Raw genomic sequence first — 18,059 nt, 5'->3', positions numbered from 1 at the left:
GGTTGATGGACACAACTATCCCACAGATTCTGGAATAGTGGGAAGCTACATAATGGAAAAATATACAAACATTCATGATATCTGTTAACATCCTATCTTTGAAGAGCAAAAACCACAGAGACCTTCAGGAGCAGGACAATGGGAAAAGACTATTCTTTATTAGAAGGACTCGACACAGGCCACGTTTCAGCAACTCTTCGCCTGCATCAGGGGTCGCATAAGTTTGCAGAGTTGTCTTACATAGATAGCCCTGCTAGTGGCAGTTTTGCTAAGTCATAAAAAAAACACACATTGCAAATGCAATTCTGGTGGTAAAATGTAAGCTTCAAAACATGTTAAAATCTAAGTCTGGTGGACACTGAAAATGCTAAAAAAAAAAAAAAAAAAAAGGGTCAAAGCAACTTATTCCACAAATAAGGGCCTGCTATGGAAAAAGGTTTTTCAGATGTTACGAGTGGAGGAGTTGCCTAATGGTTTGTGCAACTCAGTGGCGTACCAAGGGGGGCGGTAGGGGCGGTCCGCCCCGGGTGCACGCCGCTGGGGGGGGTGCCGCGCGCGCCTGTCCTTCGTTTGTTCCATGCTTCCTCTGCCCAAGAACAGGTTACTTCCTGTTCCGGGGCAGAGGGAGCATGGAACGAACGGACAGGCGCGCGCGCGGCACCCCCCCCCCCCCCCCCCCCGGCGTGCACCCAGGGGCGGGGTTCTTTCACAGGGGGTGTCACGCTGCATCCGGGGAGGGCGATCTGCCCCGGGTGTCAGCCCCCCTAGGAACGCCATTGGTGCAACTGATTGCGGACCTGGGGAACCAGGTGTGATTCCTGCTGCTGTCCGATAGTCAGTAGTGGGTTGAGATCCTGTGGAATCAGGTTCAATTCCCTCTGCAGCTCCGTGTGACCCTGGGTAAGTCACTTAGCCTTCCATTGCCCCAAGTACAAAACTTAGACTGTGAGCCCATTTGGGACAGTATGAAGTACCTGTAATAGAAATTGTAAACTACATAGTCACCTCAGTGATCACTTGCAGTATATCAAGTGCTGAAAATTAAATAAAATAATAATAATAAAACATAATTCACCTTAACCAAAGAGGGTTGCACCAACTGTTGGGTTCCTGCTGACCTCAACAAGCCACCTGACTCATAACATTTAAGAGCTTGTTTAAAATAATCAGGAGTGATATCAGTCAAAATTCCTAAAAATCAACATCAACCGTTTGCATTGTATTCAATACTTAATCAGAAGCCAATGCAAAGACTTCTTTGAAAGAGACACATGACCTTTCTTTGAAGTCCTATAACTTAGCAAACCACAGCATTTTGTACCACCTGAAGGGCCTGTCTGTGATAAACTAAAATGCAAATTATTACAATAATCTAATCTTAATATAAGATTTTGAACAGTTCTAAAATTAGCTTTTGGAATCATAAATTTGATTTTACTTAGATGCTTTGGGTAATATAATGTCAATGTACTGTATATGTGTTCCTGTAGTTGGCACCCATGCCGGAAAATCTTAGAAAGTATCGTGGAGGATGGGGGGACGGGGAGGGGAGGGTAAAAATGTTAAAAGATTGATGACGGCAAGTAGCACATTGATTGTTTTGAGTACTATTTCTCTTTTGATTTTCTGTACATTTTGATTGTACAATGTGTTTCTATGAAAGTTCGTCAATAAAAATGTTGAAACATAAAATATGAGATAAAAAACAACAAAGCAGTAGAATCAAATGCATTTATTTGGAATAATACCCGACGTGGCCACGTTTCGCCCTCAGGCTGCGTCAGGGGTACAAACTATCAAAAGTGTATACCAGTATATCATATACACTAGTAGTGAGATGAGAACAGTTATTCCAAAAATCTAGTTCCACTTTTCTGCTACTTCCAACTGAACTGATATGCTACTTGAGACTTAAAATCTAGCTGTTAGTGTGAGAGTGATATTAGATAAAATTTTCTGTTTAACAGGAATAGTATGACCCCATCAATAATCTTCCTTAACATTTCTTCCCACAATCATTAATTCAGTTTTTTCCAAATTTAAAGCTAATCTATTTTCATTCATCCACATTAAAATAACAACCATACAATGTTGATATTTCAAATCTCCAATTGCAAAACTATCATCCACTGGGAAAAAAAATTGCTCATCAGTGTAAATTTGAAGCTGTATATCTAAAGATCTTAGTACATCTTATAATGACCTATGCAAAATAAAGAGCATGCCTGAGAAGGCTGAACCCTGAAGAACATCCATGATTAACAAATGGACAATGTTGCTGAAATAGCAGATTGAATATTGAGAGTCAATGGTAACATAGTAACGTAGTAAATGACGGTCCATCCAGTCTGCCCAACAAGATTTTACATGGTATGTGATACTTTATACACGAGTTTGATTTGTCCTTGCCATTCTTGGGACACAGACCGTAGAAGTCTGCCCAGCACTCTTCTTGTACTAAGTTCTGAAGCTAACGTCGAAACCCCTTAAAATTTACACTCCAGCCCATCCATATCTACTCAGTCACCATCAGTGTGTAGACCAAAGAAGTCTGCCCAGCACCAGTTTCTCTTCCCAATTATCGGCGTCGCCACCTAATCTCCACTAAGATTGCATGTTTTTCCCAACGCACATTTGAATTCCATTATCGTTTTCATCTCCACCACCTCCCGCGGGAGGGCATTCCACATATCCACCACCCGGTACTATGGAAATAGCGTATATGATTTAGATATATATATATATATATACACACACACACACACTAGCACTTCATTTTCAAGAACACATTCACTTTATCAAAAACAATAAAGAAAGACAATAAAAAGAACAAACATTTTCATTTCAACAAATTCCTTCCAACTGAAGGAAGGAGAGGAGTAGCAGCTATAGCTCTCCCTCAAATGATCCATAAAGCAAAGTTATTTTTTTCATAATACCATTGTCTCTCAATACTCAACCTGCCATTTCAGCAACACTGCACATCAAAAAGACATGAAGTATGCCTGTCATGCAAACTCTTATTCTCACAATGTTTCACCCTAAAGAGAAAATTCCAAGACCAAACACAGGAGGAACAACGCCTTGCATTGCTGTGGTCTTTTCTGGAAATATTTGTGTCTCTCTGTAAAACTTTCAAGTAGCAAGATATCAGAATATATTAATGAGTATACCTTTTACTCAAGAGTGAAATTAAGTGCATGACTGAGTGATGCGAATGTACTTATAAGAAATGTGTGTTATTTTTAGTGCAACACAGAGCGCCAAGATACAAAAGGTTTGTTGTACATGGATGCTTTGAGATGAATTTGAGCCTTAGGGTACTATTGACTCCAAGACTGAGGGAACGATGAGGTTGAGGGAACAAGTATTGTCCTTTGACTTATGAATCGGTGGGTGACACAGTTCTTTTCACGGGCTATTAGACAACGAAGGGCTGTTTTGTAGACTGTTAAAAAAGTGTGTCTACTGTATATTTTATTAAATGGGTTCTGGGGGATTAAGTTATAATAACCTAAAAGAAAACCTGAAAATCATCCTTCCTGGGGTGCTCCAATAATGTCAACCAGATGTGATGACATTTTGTCATCTTTTCTGTCTGCCATCACTATAAAAAAAAAAAGGATGATTGTCTTTTTACCAAAAGGCTCTTAGCAGGTTTGTGCTGAATGGTACAGAACTCCAGCATTGGTCTGGCTGTCTCAAGTCTGCAGGATTAACATAGGAGCTCCTACACTGGAGACATCTATTATGAGCCCCATGACGAAGGCTGTTGGAAGAGATCTTAGGCTTCTATGGTGGTGGCTATGTTTTGTGCTTGTCTTCACCTGCCTGCAGTCTTGTGCGGACCAGAAGAGGTTGAGGGACAGGGGACACTGAGAAAAGGAGACTGCTGGTGATTGGTGGAGGGACAGAGCAAGAGAGAATGAGTGAGAGGAATGAGAGAAGTTAGAAATACTAAGTGGGGGGGGGGTGACTGCTAGGGACAATTAGGGGAGTGAGAGAAAATATACCAATTTTAAATTAGGTAAATAATTGATTTTCTCTGAAGACAAACAGGGATGAGCCTCAGGAATTAAGCCTGCTTGGGTATAAGTGAAGATGCAGTTCGTCAACCAACTGGATAGAGCATGCTTGTGCCTGACGTAACCCTGCTTGTAAATGTAAATTTAATTCCAATTTGAAAACACCAATTTTAGAACTTTGGGAGACTACTCAAGTCCCTGATTGGCTTGAAAATGAACATCTAAATGCACAATTTTTAAAATCCCTAAGATCAGAAACCCTAGTTATGCAATGCACTATTGAGAAGGACTATGTCGATAAGTTGTATTAGATTCACGATTTGATTGAATAGAATGATTTATACTATTGCAAATTGCCTCAAATGTTTTTGGAAGAGCATGATATCTAAATATAATTCCAAGTGACCAAGATTGGCCAACATCACAGGCATCATGTCTATGGACCTTGGGTCTGACCTAGCATGGCATGTCTTATGTTCATACCTACACAAGAATTTTAATACATGGTGAAAAACACAAATGTACTCTGAAATTATTTTCCAAAGCTACTTCTATTTCTTTGGCAATAGAAGTGAGCTATAAAAACAATGAGAGACATATATTTGTGTGCAGGAGGTGGATGGATGGATGGATGTTGATCTCACACTAGAAATTCAGCAGGTCAGTCAGTGCAAAGAGATTTCAAGCCTGGATAAACTAAATGCTTCAGTTTCTAAAGAAAACACTGCCCTAAGCTGATTACAAAAGAAATGGGGGGGAGGGGGGAAGAAACTGAGGAAAAGCTGTTCAGTCATTGAGAAATATATTGATCATGGCCACATCAGACACAAAATGTTAGCAAATGATTTAGCAGAACAAACTCCTTCACCGTTGGAAAAACAAAGCCAGCACAAAGAGTAATAAACCAGGAATATCCAAGTACACTAAAACTGTTCTTTGAGATGCTCCAAAATTTGTGAGGTTTGTGCATTGCTTGGGGTTTTTCCCCATTGACTTTGTATTTTGTAATATGGTGTGATGTACGATTTGGTCTTTGTTGGCTTGATTGTTATTCCTCTTTAATGTGTTTAATAAAACCTCATTGGTCCAATATTCAAAGGATTTATGCTCCTAACCTGGCCTCTGAAAATTTACTAGGGTTGAATGCCTAACTTTATACTCACAATTCATCAAGGAACCCTTTTACTCAAGCTTTGCGTGAAGGTACCAAGGGGTCCACAGGTATAAAACAAGGCGCACATTAAAGTCCATTACAGGTGCTAAGCTTTAGTAAAAGGGCACCTAAATTCCCAAATTTAGGTGTATTAAAAATGGGTGACAAAGGGGATGGGGGAAAGAAACCAAGCACTCGGCACCCATTTTCAGCACTAGCCTTATCAATTAGGCTCATAAATCGACACAAATGAACAGCAGTGGCAAGCCTAAATGTATAAGCATAACTTTCAAGCTTCTAAATCAAGATGAATTTTCAGGTGAAAGTTAAAGATTCAAAGCCATATGAGTGAAATCACCATACATGGATTGCAAAAGCTATAATATAGTGTTTTTAACCAAAAATTCATGAGTAAACTTTAGGAGTGAATTTGACTTAAGAAATTTCTTTATGACAATATATAAGTTGAACTTATAAGTCTGAAAAAGTTCAGTATAATTTAAATAAAGTTCCCTGGTAATTAAATTAACTGATTATTTTTTTTGTTACATTTGTACCCCGCGCTTTCCCACTCATGGCAGGCTCAATGCGGCTTACATGGGGCAATGGAGGGTTAAGTGACTTGCCCAGAGTCACAAGGAGCTGCCTGTGCCTGAAGTGGGAATCGAACTCAGTTCCTCAGTTCCCCAGGACCAAAGTCCACCACCCTAACCACTAGGCCACTCCTCCACTGTTGCTACTATTTGAGATTCTACATGGAATGTTGTTATTCCACTAGCAACATTCCATGTAGAAGTTGGCCCTTGCAGATCACCAATGTGGCCGTGCAGGCTTCTACATGGAATGTTGCTAGTGGAATAACAACATTCCATGTAGAATCTCAAATAGTATCTATTTTATTTTTGTTACATTTGTACCCTGCGCTTTCCCACTCATGGCAGGCTCAATGCAGCTTACATGGGGCAATGGAGGGTTAAGTGACTTGCCCAGAGTCACAAGGAGCTGCCTGTGCCTGAAGTGGGAATCAAACTCAGTTCCTCAGGACCAAAGTCCACCATCCACCACCCTAACCACTAGGCCACTCCTCCATTGTTGCTACTATTTGAGATTCTACATGGAATTTTGCTATTCCACTAGCAACATTCCATGTAGAAGTCGGCCCTTGCAGATCACCAATGTGACCGCGCAGGACGTCAGACTCACAGAAACAGAAGCCTGCGCAGCCTTCTACATGGAATGTTGCTAGTGGAATAGCAACATTCCATGGAGAATCTCCAATAGTAGCAACATTCCATGTAGAATCTCCAATAGTAGCAACATTCCATGTAGAATCTCCAATAGTATCTGTTTTATTTTTGTTACATTTGTACCCTGCACTTTCCCACTCATGGCAGGCTCAATGCGGCTTACATGGGGCAGTGGAGGGTTAAGTGACTTGCCCAGAGTCACAAGGAGCTGCCTGTGCCTGAAGTGGGAATCGAACTCAGTTCCTCAGTTCCCCAGGACCAAAGTCCACCACCCTAACCACTAGGCCACTCCTCCGCTCTAACTTACTCTATAATTTACTCTATCATTTATGAACTTTAATGCAATACCACTTTGTATTTCTCATTCCGGAAATGGCGATCGCCATTATGGCATAATGTAAGCCACACATGTGGGATACAAATGCAACAAACAAACAAATAAATAAATAAATAAAGTGCAGGTTTCTAAGGGGTCCTTTCATTAAGCTGCGGTCAAAAGTCGCCTTAGCATGTGCTTACGCATGTCATCCCCACACGCTAAAGCCATTTTTACCGCGTGGGTAAAATAACCAATTTTTTTATTTCCAGCAGTAATGGCCACATGCTACGGGGCCCTTTTACTAAGCCGCGTAAGCGTCTACGGGCGCCCAACACACGTCAAAATGGAGTCACCGCCCGACTACCACGTGGCTCTTGCGGTAATTTAATTTTTAGCGCGTCCGATATGCGCGTCTGAAAAATATTTATTATTTTCGGACACACACCAAGTGGCATTTGGCGTGCATAGGTCATTACCACCCAGTTACCGCTAGGTCAATGGCTGGCGGTAAAGTCTCAGACCCAAAATGGACACACAGCAATTTTCATTTTGCCACAAGTCCATTTTCAGCAAAAATTTTAAAAAGGCCTTTTTTACAGGCACGGTAAAAAATGGATCGGGGAAGGCGTCCAAAACCCACGCCTACACTACCGCAAGCCATTTTTCAGCGTGCATTTGTAAAAAGGACTCCTAGCGAGTAAGCATTTAACAACACCTATTTTGCAGGTGGTAACGGCTCACGTGCTAACCACGAGCTAATCTGTTAGTATGTGGTGATATAGCTATGCTAACCGATTAGCACAGAACACCCCAACTCTCCGCCCCTGACCTGCCCTACCCCAAGCACTAAAAAAACACATTTTTTTAAAGCACATGGGTAGTGCACGCACATGCAAAAACTTCCATGGGATGCCTGGGCTTGCTCCGCAGTAAGCTCCTTTTTGCCATTCAACTACTGACAAATAGTATGAGATATGATGGCATCACACCTCATCTTAAAGAGGTTCATTGGTTACCATTCATTCACTGCATCATCTATAAAATTCTACTGCTCACTCATAAAATATTAAATTCAGGAGAACCTCTCTATCTCTCATCATCCCATACTGCCCTCCTAGGTCTCTCAGGTCTGCACAACAAAATCAACTTACTGTTTCCAGTTACCATGTCTTTATGCACAAACATATTGGACATTTTATTTTCTCTGTCCAAGCTCCCCATCTATGGGATGACTTTCCACCTTCTTTGAGATTAAGACAGATGTTAAAACACATCTATTTAAAGATGCATATGGTCAAATTTCACTGGGTTTTTTAACCTCTTCCGTAGAGCTTTAGACTGCATAAGCCTCCCTTTCACTTTGTTCTCTCCCTCCTGCTGCACTACCACAAATGGATTTCTCCCCCTTTCCCTATAAGGTCCAGTCCTGTCATTGTTTTTACAACAAGGTTCTGGTCTCCGTTGATTATTTATAACTTAAACTGTAAAATGCCCTGTGGGCTCCCAAAGGGCGGGATAGTAAATAAAGATAAAACTTGGAAACTTGGTAAGTACGTATTAGTGTTTAATCACAGCTTAGTAAGAGGACCCCTAAGTTTGGCTGAAAACTGGGCACAAATTTAAAACTCTAATTTTAGGTGCATAAATTTTGGAGCTCAACTTTTTTTTTTTTTAATATCAGGCCCTATATAAGAATGCAGTCAATTTCAAGATCTGGGCTTTTAAAATACCTGCTTATAAAGAGGTAAGAAAGGACAGCTATGTGCTTACATGTGGGGGGGGGGGGGGGGGGGGGAGTGGGTTGAGAATGTCTTATGTTGGATCAAACAACTAATAGCAACCCTCTGTTCCCATAAAAGATTAAACCGTATGGAAAAGCAAAACAGATTTGTACTGTGGTATTGCTGCTATAAGCCAAAGAGTCTGCCTTCTAAAAACAACCAGATTCAAAATAATGCAAAAAGTAATGCATAACATCAAAATAGCAAAATCGCAACAAAGCCAGGTAGTCCAGCTCTGGCTAATAAGACGACTAGTTTGATTACCTAGTTTAATATTAGTTATATGGCCAGCATATATATTTTATTTTTTTATTTTTGTTACATTTGTACCCCGTGCTTTCCCACTCATGGCAGGCTCAATGCGGCTTACATGGGGCAATGGAGGGTTAAGTGACTTGCCCGGAGTCACAAGGAGCTGCCTGTGCCTGAAGTGGGAATCGAACTCAGTTCCTCAGTTCCCCAGGACCAAAGTCCACCACCCTAACCACTAGGCCACTCCTCCACTGTTGCTACTATTTGAGATTCTACATGGAATGTTGCTATTCCACTGCACTAACCACTAGGCTACTCCTCCACTAGCAACATTCCATGTAGAATCTCCAATAGTAGCAACATTCCATGTAGAATCTCCAATAGTATCTATTTTATTTTTGTTACATTTGTACCCCGTGCTTTCCCACTCATGGCAGGCTCAATGCGGCTTACATGGGGCAATGGAGGGTTAAGTGACTTGCCCAGAGTCACAAGGAGCTGCCTGTGCCTGAAGTGGGAATCGAACTCAGTTCCTCAGTTCCCCAGGACCAAAGTCCACCACCCTAACCACTAGGCCACTCCTCCACTCTATATGAAAGATAGGAAGCAGAGAGTAGGATTGCGTGGCCAGTATTCTCAGTGGAGGAGGGTAGTTAGTGGGGTCCCGCAGGGGTCTGTGCTGGGTCCGTTGCTTTTTAATGTATTTATAAATGACCTAGAGATGGGAATAACTAGTGAGGTAATTAAATTCGCCGATGACACAAAATTACTCAGGGTCGTCAAGTCGCAGGAGGAATGTGAACGATTACAGGAGGACCTTGCGAGACTGGGAGAATGGGCGTGCAAGTGGCAGATGAAGTTCAATGTTGACAAGTGCAAAGTGATGCATGTGGGTAAGAGGAACCCGAATTATAGCTACGTCTTGCAAGGTTCCGCGTTAGGAGTTACGGATCAAGAAAGGGATCTGGGTGTCGTCGTCGATGATACGCTGAAACCTTCTGCTCAGTGTGCTGCTGCGGCTAGGAAAGCGAATAGAATGTTGGGTGTTATTAGGAAGGGTATGGAGTCCAGGTGTGCGGATGTTATAATGCCGTTGTATCGCTCCATGGTGCGACCGCACCTGGAGTATTGTGTTCAGTACTGGTCTCCGTATCTCAAAAAAGATATAGTAGAATTGGAAAAGGTACAGCGAAGGGCGACGAAAATGATAGTGGGGATGGGACGACTTTCCTATGAAGAGAGGCTGAGAAGGCTAGGGCTTTTCAGCTTGGAGAAGAGACGGCTGAGGGGAGATATGATAGAAGTGTATAAAATAATGAGTGGAATGGATCGGGTGGATGTGAAGCGACTGTTCACGCTATCCAAAAATACTAGGACTAGAGGGCATGAGTTGAAGCTACAGTGTGGTAAATTTAAAACGAATCGGAGAAAATTTTTCTTCACCCAACGTGTAATTAGACTCTGGAATTCGTTGCCGGAGAACGTGGTACGGGCGGTTAGCTTGACGGAGTTTAAAAAGGGGTTAGATAGATTCCTAAAGGACAAGTCCATAGACCGCTATTAAATGGACTTGGAAAAATTCCGCATTTTTAGGTATAACTTGTCTGGAATGTTTTTACGTTTGGGGAGCGTGCCAGGTGCCCTTGACCTGGATTGGCCACTGTCGGTGACAGGATGCTGGGCTAGATGGACCTTTGGTCTTTCCCAGTATGGCACTACTTATGTACTTATGTACTTATGAAATTCTAGCTATAAATTCAGGGAAAAATGACGAATGATTATTAACCAAATACGTCTACTAACTTTAAATCAGTAAAGCACTGCGTCCCCAGCATTCCTGATGACCTACAAGGAATTCTTTACTGAACGTTACCTGTGCCAACTCAATTGGGTTATCACTCAAGTACATCATAAAATATCTTAGAAGAGACATACCAAACTCCAAATGCTTGGCACAAAATTCAACAAACGGCAGAAGAAGACAATAAATCTAGAGATACAGAAATCCAGCATTAAAGTCAAAACCTTTCTGCAGTGAAGAAGTCTATTTGCAAAGTCTTATTCTTTTTTAAGCATTATTAAACTTGCTCTTTGGGGGGGGGGGGGGAGTAAAGCAAAGACAGAAATAATTACTAATCAGAGAAAAGGCCAATAAATGTAAGGGTGAAGCACTCAGTAATCTTCCCTTGTGTTGCATCTGATGAGTTTTATGTTTCTAACATTCCATCAATTTGAATCACCAAATTCAATTTGCATTCCAAGATAAACAGAGGGTGAGCAGTAAAATACTCTGATCTGACCTTGAAGTGTGTGCGAGAAAATTACCCTCTGGAAGTTCAATTTGATCTGAGCTGCAATAAAGAGTCACACTTGCCCTCTCAGTTACCAAGGTGTAATCAGCACTTCACACACAAAGCATATAGGTAAAACCGCAGAAGACAGAAGACTTGTAATCTATGAAAACAGTACCCTCTATGCACAAGCAAGTTTTGTAATCTTCTCAAATGGGACACACATTCATAGGAAATTAGTTTCTGTGCATTTTGTATGGTCTGGTTTGTATTTTTTTTTTTTTGTTACATTTGTACCCTGCGCTTTCCCACTCATGGCAGGCTCAATGCGGCTTACATGGGGCAATGGAGGGTTAAGTGACTTGCCCAGAGTCACAAGGAGCTGCCTGTGCCTGAAGTGGGAATCGAACTCAGTCCCTCAGGACCAAAGTCCACCACCCTAACCACTAGGACACTCCTCCACTGTTGTTACTATTTGAGATTCTACGTGGAATGTTGCTATTCCACTAGAAGTCGGCCCTTGCAGATCACCAATGTGGCCGCGCAGGCTTCTGCTTCTGTGAGTCTGACGTCCATGTAGAATCTCCAATAGTAGCAACAGAATCTCAATAGTAGTAACATTCCATGTAGAAGTCGGCCCTTGCAGATCACCAATGTGGCTGCGCAGGCTTCTACATGAAATGTTGCTAGTGGAATAGCAACATTCCATGTAGAATCTCCAATAGTATCTATTTTCTTTTTGTTACATAAGTACATAAGTACATAAGTAGTGCCATACTGGGAAAGACCAAAGGTCCATCTAGCCCAGCATCCTGTCACCGACAGTGGCCAATCCAGGTCAAGGGCACCTGGCACGCTCCCCAAACGTAAAAACATTCCAGACAAGTTATACCTAAAAATGAGGAATTTTTCCAGTCCATTTAATAGCGGTCTATGGACTTGTCCTTTAGGAATCTATCTAACCCCTTTTTAAACTCCGTCAAGCTAACCGCCCGTACCACGTTCTCCGGCAATGAATTCCAGAGTCTAATTACACGTTGGGTGAAGAAAAATTTTCTCCGATTCGTTTTAAATTTACCACACTGTAGCTTCAACTCATGCCCTCTAGTCCTAGTATTTTTGGATAGTGTGAACAGTCGCTTCACATCCACCCGATCCATTCCACTCATTATTTTATACACTTCTATCATATCTCCCCTCAGCCGTCTCTTCTCCAAGCTGAAAAGCCCTAGCCTTCTCAGCCTCTCTTCATAGGAAAGTCGTCCCATCCCCACTATCATTTTCGTCGCCCTTCGCTGTACCTTTTCCAATTCTACTATATCTTTTTTGAGATACGGAGACCAGTACTGAACACAATACTCCAGGTGCGGTCGCACCATGGAGCGATACAACGGCATTATAACATCCGCACACCTGGACTCCATACCCTTCTTAATAACACCCAACATTCTATTCGCTTTCCTAGCCGCAGCAGCACACTGAGCAGAAGGTTTCAGCGTATCATCGACGACGACACCCAGATCCCTTTCTTGATCCGTAACTCCTAACGCGGAACCTTGCAAGACGTAGCTATAATTCGGGTTCCTCTTACCCACATGCATCACTTTGCACTTGTCAACATTGAACTTCATCTGCCACTTGCACGCCCATTCTCCCAGTCTCGCAAGGTCCTCCTGTAATCGTTCACATTCCTCCTGCGACTTGACGACCCTGAATAATTTTGTGTCATCGGCGAATTTAATTACCTCACTAGTTATTCCCATCTCTAGGTCATTTATAAATACATTAAAAAGCAACGGACCCAGCACAGACCCCTGCGGGACCCCACTAACTACCCTCCTCCACTGAGAATACTGGCCACGCAATCCTACTCTCTGCTTCCTATCTTTCAACCAGTTCTTAATCCATAATAATACCCTACCTCCGATTCCATGACTCTGCAATTTCTTCAGGAGTCTTTCGTGCGGCACTTTGTCAAACGCCTTCTGAAAATCCAGATATACAATATCAACCGGCTCCCCATTGTCCACATGTTTGCTTACCCCCTCAAAAAAATGCATTAGATTGGTGAGGCAAGACTTCCCTTCACTAAATCCGTGCTGACTTTGTCTCATCAGTCCATGTTTTTGTATATGCTCTGCAATTTTATTCTTAATAATAGCCTCCACCATCTTGCCCGGCACCGACGTCAGACTCACCGGTCTATAATTTCCCGGATCTCCTCTGGAACCTTTCTTAAAAATCGGAGTAACATTGGCTACCCTCCAGTCTTCCGGTATTACACTCGATTTCCCACTCATGGCATGCTCATTGCGGCTTACATGGGGCAATGGAGGGTTAAGTGACTTGCCCAGAGTCACAAGGAGCTGCCTGTGCCGGGAATCGGACTCAGTTCCTCAGTTCCCCAGGACCAAAGTCCACCACCCTAACCACTAGGCCACTCCTCCATTCATCCTCATCCCTTAAGACTGCTTTTTTTCAAGTGGAAGAAATAGGAAGAATAGCAAATTTAAAATAGCAGCTATTACCAGCCAAAAGCATGGATGCTGGGTCATCAAGATTTCATGGGAGCCTCCCATATTGGGAGCTAATTTCTTTCACACACATATGCAGATGACAAAATCCCATCAGAGTGAGAGACCTAGCATAAGACAGGAGGTGCACAATAAAAGATGCATATGGGACTGTAGCCTTTTCCATGCTGCAGAAGCCATGAAGACCCTAAGGCACGAAGACCCTTGAGAAAGAGGAAGAAAGAGAAGATTGGCCTGACCAGCTTACTCAATGACCGACAGACTCAGGAGACAAGCAAATGTGGCAAGTATTTATCTGGCCAGCTTCTATAAAGAAGCACAGCAAAGGAAGAGAAGAAGAGAGGAAATTTTGAAAACCGGAAATTTAAAAAAAAAAAAGAATGAGGAGAAAGAAATGAAAAGGAAGAGAAATACATGGATAGATGAGAAGGGGGAACAAGAGGCATATCAAATGGGGGGAAGGGGTGCGGAGAGACAAAAAAAACTTCAAAAAGAAGCTTCACACTCAGCATTTCTGCAGCTGCCTCCAAACCCTGTTGAAATTCGGTACACGATAAAAGTGATTTTGGTAACATAAAAGCAAGGGTTGGTAAGTAGGTTTGTACGGAGAAGCAGAAAAATTAAATCTAGAAAAAAAAAAAACTATGTACAATCCAAACTAACAAAAGAAAAATCCGGTGACTTTGTTATTCATTACTGTTTCATGAAAACTCCACCATCCAGTTTGGAATGACCTTTCCCAATCAGACTCAGTTTCCAAAGCTCTGTTGTTGTGCTTCAGCGTGAAATGAGCATTTTACAGTTCTATCCGCACACAATCTCTGAAGCAAACACACTGACAAATATGTTTTCATAGTAGAATGCCTTACCATTCTTGTTCAAAATAGTGTTGATAACAGGTGGGGGATGGGGAGTTGAGGGGGGGGAGCGGGAATTTATAAATGTCACAAATAAATAAACGTAGCGATTAGTACACAGAGCTGAAATTCTGAGAGATCCCTTTTGCAGGTTCCCTCTCCATTGACCAGGGTGTGACCTTAAGTTGCTCACTCAGTTAACCTCCTTGTTTTCTTTTTCAATTGCATGTGCTTTGAAGTAGGAACACTGTAAACCATGTGAACTTTCTGTTGTGCATATCAGTGCTGCAATATTAGAAATACTGGCAAAGGTCTGGAATAAACAGCTCTTGGTGCTGTTTTGAAGCTTCAGTATGAAATAGATGTTATGGTGGGACATCAACATTGTACGTTGGATAAGCATTCAAATAGCAAATAGTAAAGTTAAACAGAATCGGATCCAGCAAATGTGGATCCAACTTCAGCCACAGTTAAATAATTCCGACTGCAACCTCACCTTACCTCAACAACTTAGACAGTGGTTTGAAAACTGTAAAGTAACAGTTTCTTCACCTACAGTGGGTAGACAATGCCTGGAATGTGGAGGGAGCAGATTTCAAGTGAGAAGTTGTCACTGACAGAGGCACAGAGGAAGCACAGAATCAAGTGAACAAAGAAACACTCAAAATGGACTTGTGAGATGAGGGGAAAAGGTATTTTTCAGTGATACTTTCTGACTCTTTGGCCAAAATGTTTAAATTTGTCTGTCAAATAACGGCTGAAAATCACAGCTTGGGGTTGCACGATAGGAAGTGGTGTAGAACATTTATAAATCGTCAATAGCATGGGAAATGCCGAGGAATACATTGAGACACTACAGAACTATAGGACTCCTTCAGAAGAGAAATTTTTTTCTAGGATAACAGTGCCCCATGCTATCAAGCAAAAATCTCTATCCTCAATTGGCCAACCCAGTTACTACTACTACTAGTTAACATTTCTAGTGCGCTACTAGGGTTACGCAGCACTGTACAGTTTAACAAAGAAGGACAGTCCCTGCTCAAAGGAGCTTACAATCTAAAGGACAAAATGTCAAGTTGGGGCAGTCTAGATTTCCTGAATAGTGGTATAGTGGTTAGGTGCCAAAGGCAACATTGAAGAGGTGGGCTTTGAGCAAGGATTTGAAGATGGGCAGGGAGGGGGCCTGGCGTATGGGCTCAGGGAGTTTATTCCAAGCATGGGGTGAGGCGAAGGCAGAAAGGGCGGAGTTACCAGACTTAATTCCAATCAAGAACTTGTGGCATGAAATGGCAACTGAAACATTTCTGCATCAAAGAGCTGACAGGGGCACTCACTGCAACCTGGAAATCAGTTGGTCCATTCATTGCCAGAATGTGCAAAGCCATCCGTAAGAATAAAGCCTGGCCTACCCATTACTAACCATCACTAACACATAGCCAAATAGCCATTTTTAGACAGATTTTAACAAAAATAAATTTAAATACTTTTATTTTAATCATAATGTCATGAAGACAGTATTTAAATGGCAGCTGAGCCACACTGATGCTAAAATGATACGAACAAAAGAATAGCCATACTGGGTCAGACCAATGGTCCATCTAGCCCAGTACCCTGCTTCCAACAGTGGCCAATCCAGGTACAAGTACCTGGCAGAAATCCAATTAGCAGCAACATTCCATGCTACCAATCCCGGGGCAAGCAGTGACTTCCCCCATTTCCATCTCAATAACATACTATGGACTTTTCCTCTAGGAACTTGTCCAAACCTTTTTTAAACCCAGATATGCTAACCACTGTTACCATATCTTCTGGCAACGAGTTCCAGAGCTGAACTATTCATTGAGTGAAAAAATATTTCCCCTGGTCTTTGCACTTTTTGAAAGAATGAAAAATCATAAGTACATAAGTAATGCCATACTGGGAAAAGACGAAGGGTCCATCGAGCCCAGCATCTTGTCCACGACAGCGGCCAATCCAGGCCAAGGGCACCTGGCAAGCTTCCCAAACGTACAAACATTCTATACATGTTATTCCTGGGATTTTGGATTTTTCCAAGTCCGTTTAGTAGCGGTTTATGGACTTGTCCTTTAGGAAACCGTCCAACCCCTTTTTAAACTCTGCTAAGCTAACCGCCTTCACCACATTTTCCGGCAATGAATTCCAGAGTTTAATTACACGTTGGGTGAAGAAAATTTTTTTTCTCCGATTTGTTTTAAATTTACTACACTGTAGTTTAATCGCATGCCCCCTAGTCCTAGTATTTTTGGAAAGCGTGAACAGATGCTTCACATCCACCTGTTCCACTCCACTCATTATTTTATATACCTCTATCATGTCTCCCCGTCTCCTCTCCAAGCTGAATAGCCCTAGCCTCCTTAGTCTTTCTTCATACGGAAGTCGTCCCATCCCCGCTATCATTTTAGTCGCCCTTCGCTGCACCTTTTCCAATTCTACTATATCTTTCTTGAGATGCAGCGACCAGAATTGAACACAATACTCAAGGTGCGGTCGCACCATGGAGCGATACAACGGCATTATACCATCCTCACACCTGTTTTCCATACCTTTCCTAATAATACCCAACATTCTATTCGCTTTCCTAGCCGCAGCAGCACACTGAGCAGAAGGTTTCAGTGTGTTATCGACGACGACACCCAGATCCCTTTCTTGGTCCGTAACTCCTAACGTGGAACCTTGCAATTCACTTTTACCCATTCTATGCCACTCAGGATTTTGTAGACCTCAATCATCTCCCCCCCCCCCCCCCCCACCCCTGTCTCTTTTCCAAGCTTAAGAAGCCTAACTTGTTTAGCCTTTTCTCATATTGGAGGAGTTCCATCCCCTGTACATTTTGGTCACTCTTCTTTGAACCTTTTCTAATTCCACTACATCATTTTTGAGGTACGGTGAACGCTGCGTGCGTCTGGTAGCGCTATACAAATGCTAATAATAATAATAAATTATAATATTCTTGGTCTTATTCTATATCCATTTCCTAATAATCCCAATAATCCTGTTCGCTTTTTAAGCCACCGCCGCACACTGGGCAGGAAATGTCAGCATATCGTCTAGAATGATACCTAAATCTTTGTCTTAAATGCTGGCTCAAAAGGCGGGTCCAGCATCAGGTAACTATGATTTGGTTATTCTTCCCTATATGCATCACTTTGCATTTGCCCACATTAAATTTCATCTGTCATTTGGATGTTCAGTCTTCCAGTTTCCTAAGGTCTTCCTGCAAGGAGTGGCCTAGCGGTTAGAGCACCGGTCTTGCAATCCAGAGGTGGCTGGTTCAAATCCCGCTACTGCTCCTTGTGATCTTGGGCAAGTCACTTAACCCTCCATTGCCTCAGCTACAAACTTAGATCATGAGCCCTCCTGGGACAGAGAAATATCCAGAGTACCTGAATGTAACTCAGCTACTACTGAAAAAGGTGTGAGCAAAATTTAAATAAATAAATAAGATTCTGGAATCTTAAAGAGTGACAAGATTCCATGCAGAATCTCAAAGAGCAGCGACATTCCATGTAGAACCCCAAAGAATAGCTAGCAAGATTCTGGAGTGGAGGAGTGGCCTAGTGGTTGGAGCACCGGTCTTGC

At 42.2% G+C, this 18,059-nt stretch overlaps 1 protein-coding gene across 1 annotated transcript in view; it reads right to left on the bottom strand.

Annotated features, from left to right (window-relative positions):
* The window catches only part of MAD1L1 (mitotic arrest deficient 1 like 1), a 1,314,438-nt gene that overhangs the window by 1,016,943 nt on the left and 279,436 nt on the right, over nt 1–18,059 (bottom strand). The window lies entirely within an intron of this gene.

Source organism: Microcaecilia unicolor, chromosome 8 (genome assembly GCF_901765095.1).
Source record: "Microcaecilia unicolor chromosome 8, aMicUni1.1, whole genome shotgun sequence".
NCBI classification, from domain to species: Eukaryota; Metazoa; Chordata; class Amphibia; order Gymnophiona; family Siphonopidae; genus Microcaecilia; species Microcaecilia unicolor.
Note: the sequence above shows the minus strand (reverse complement) of the source record. Positions and strands in the feature narration are given on the sequence as shown.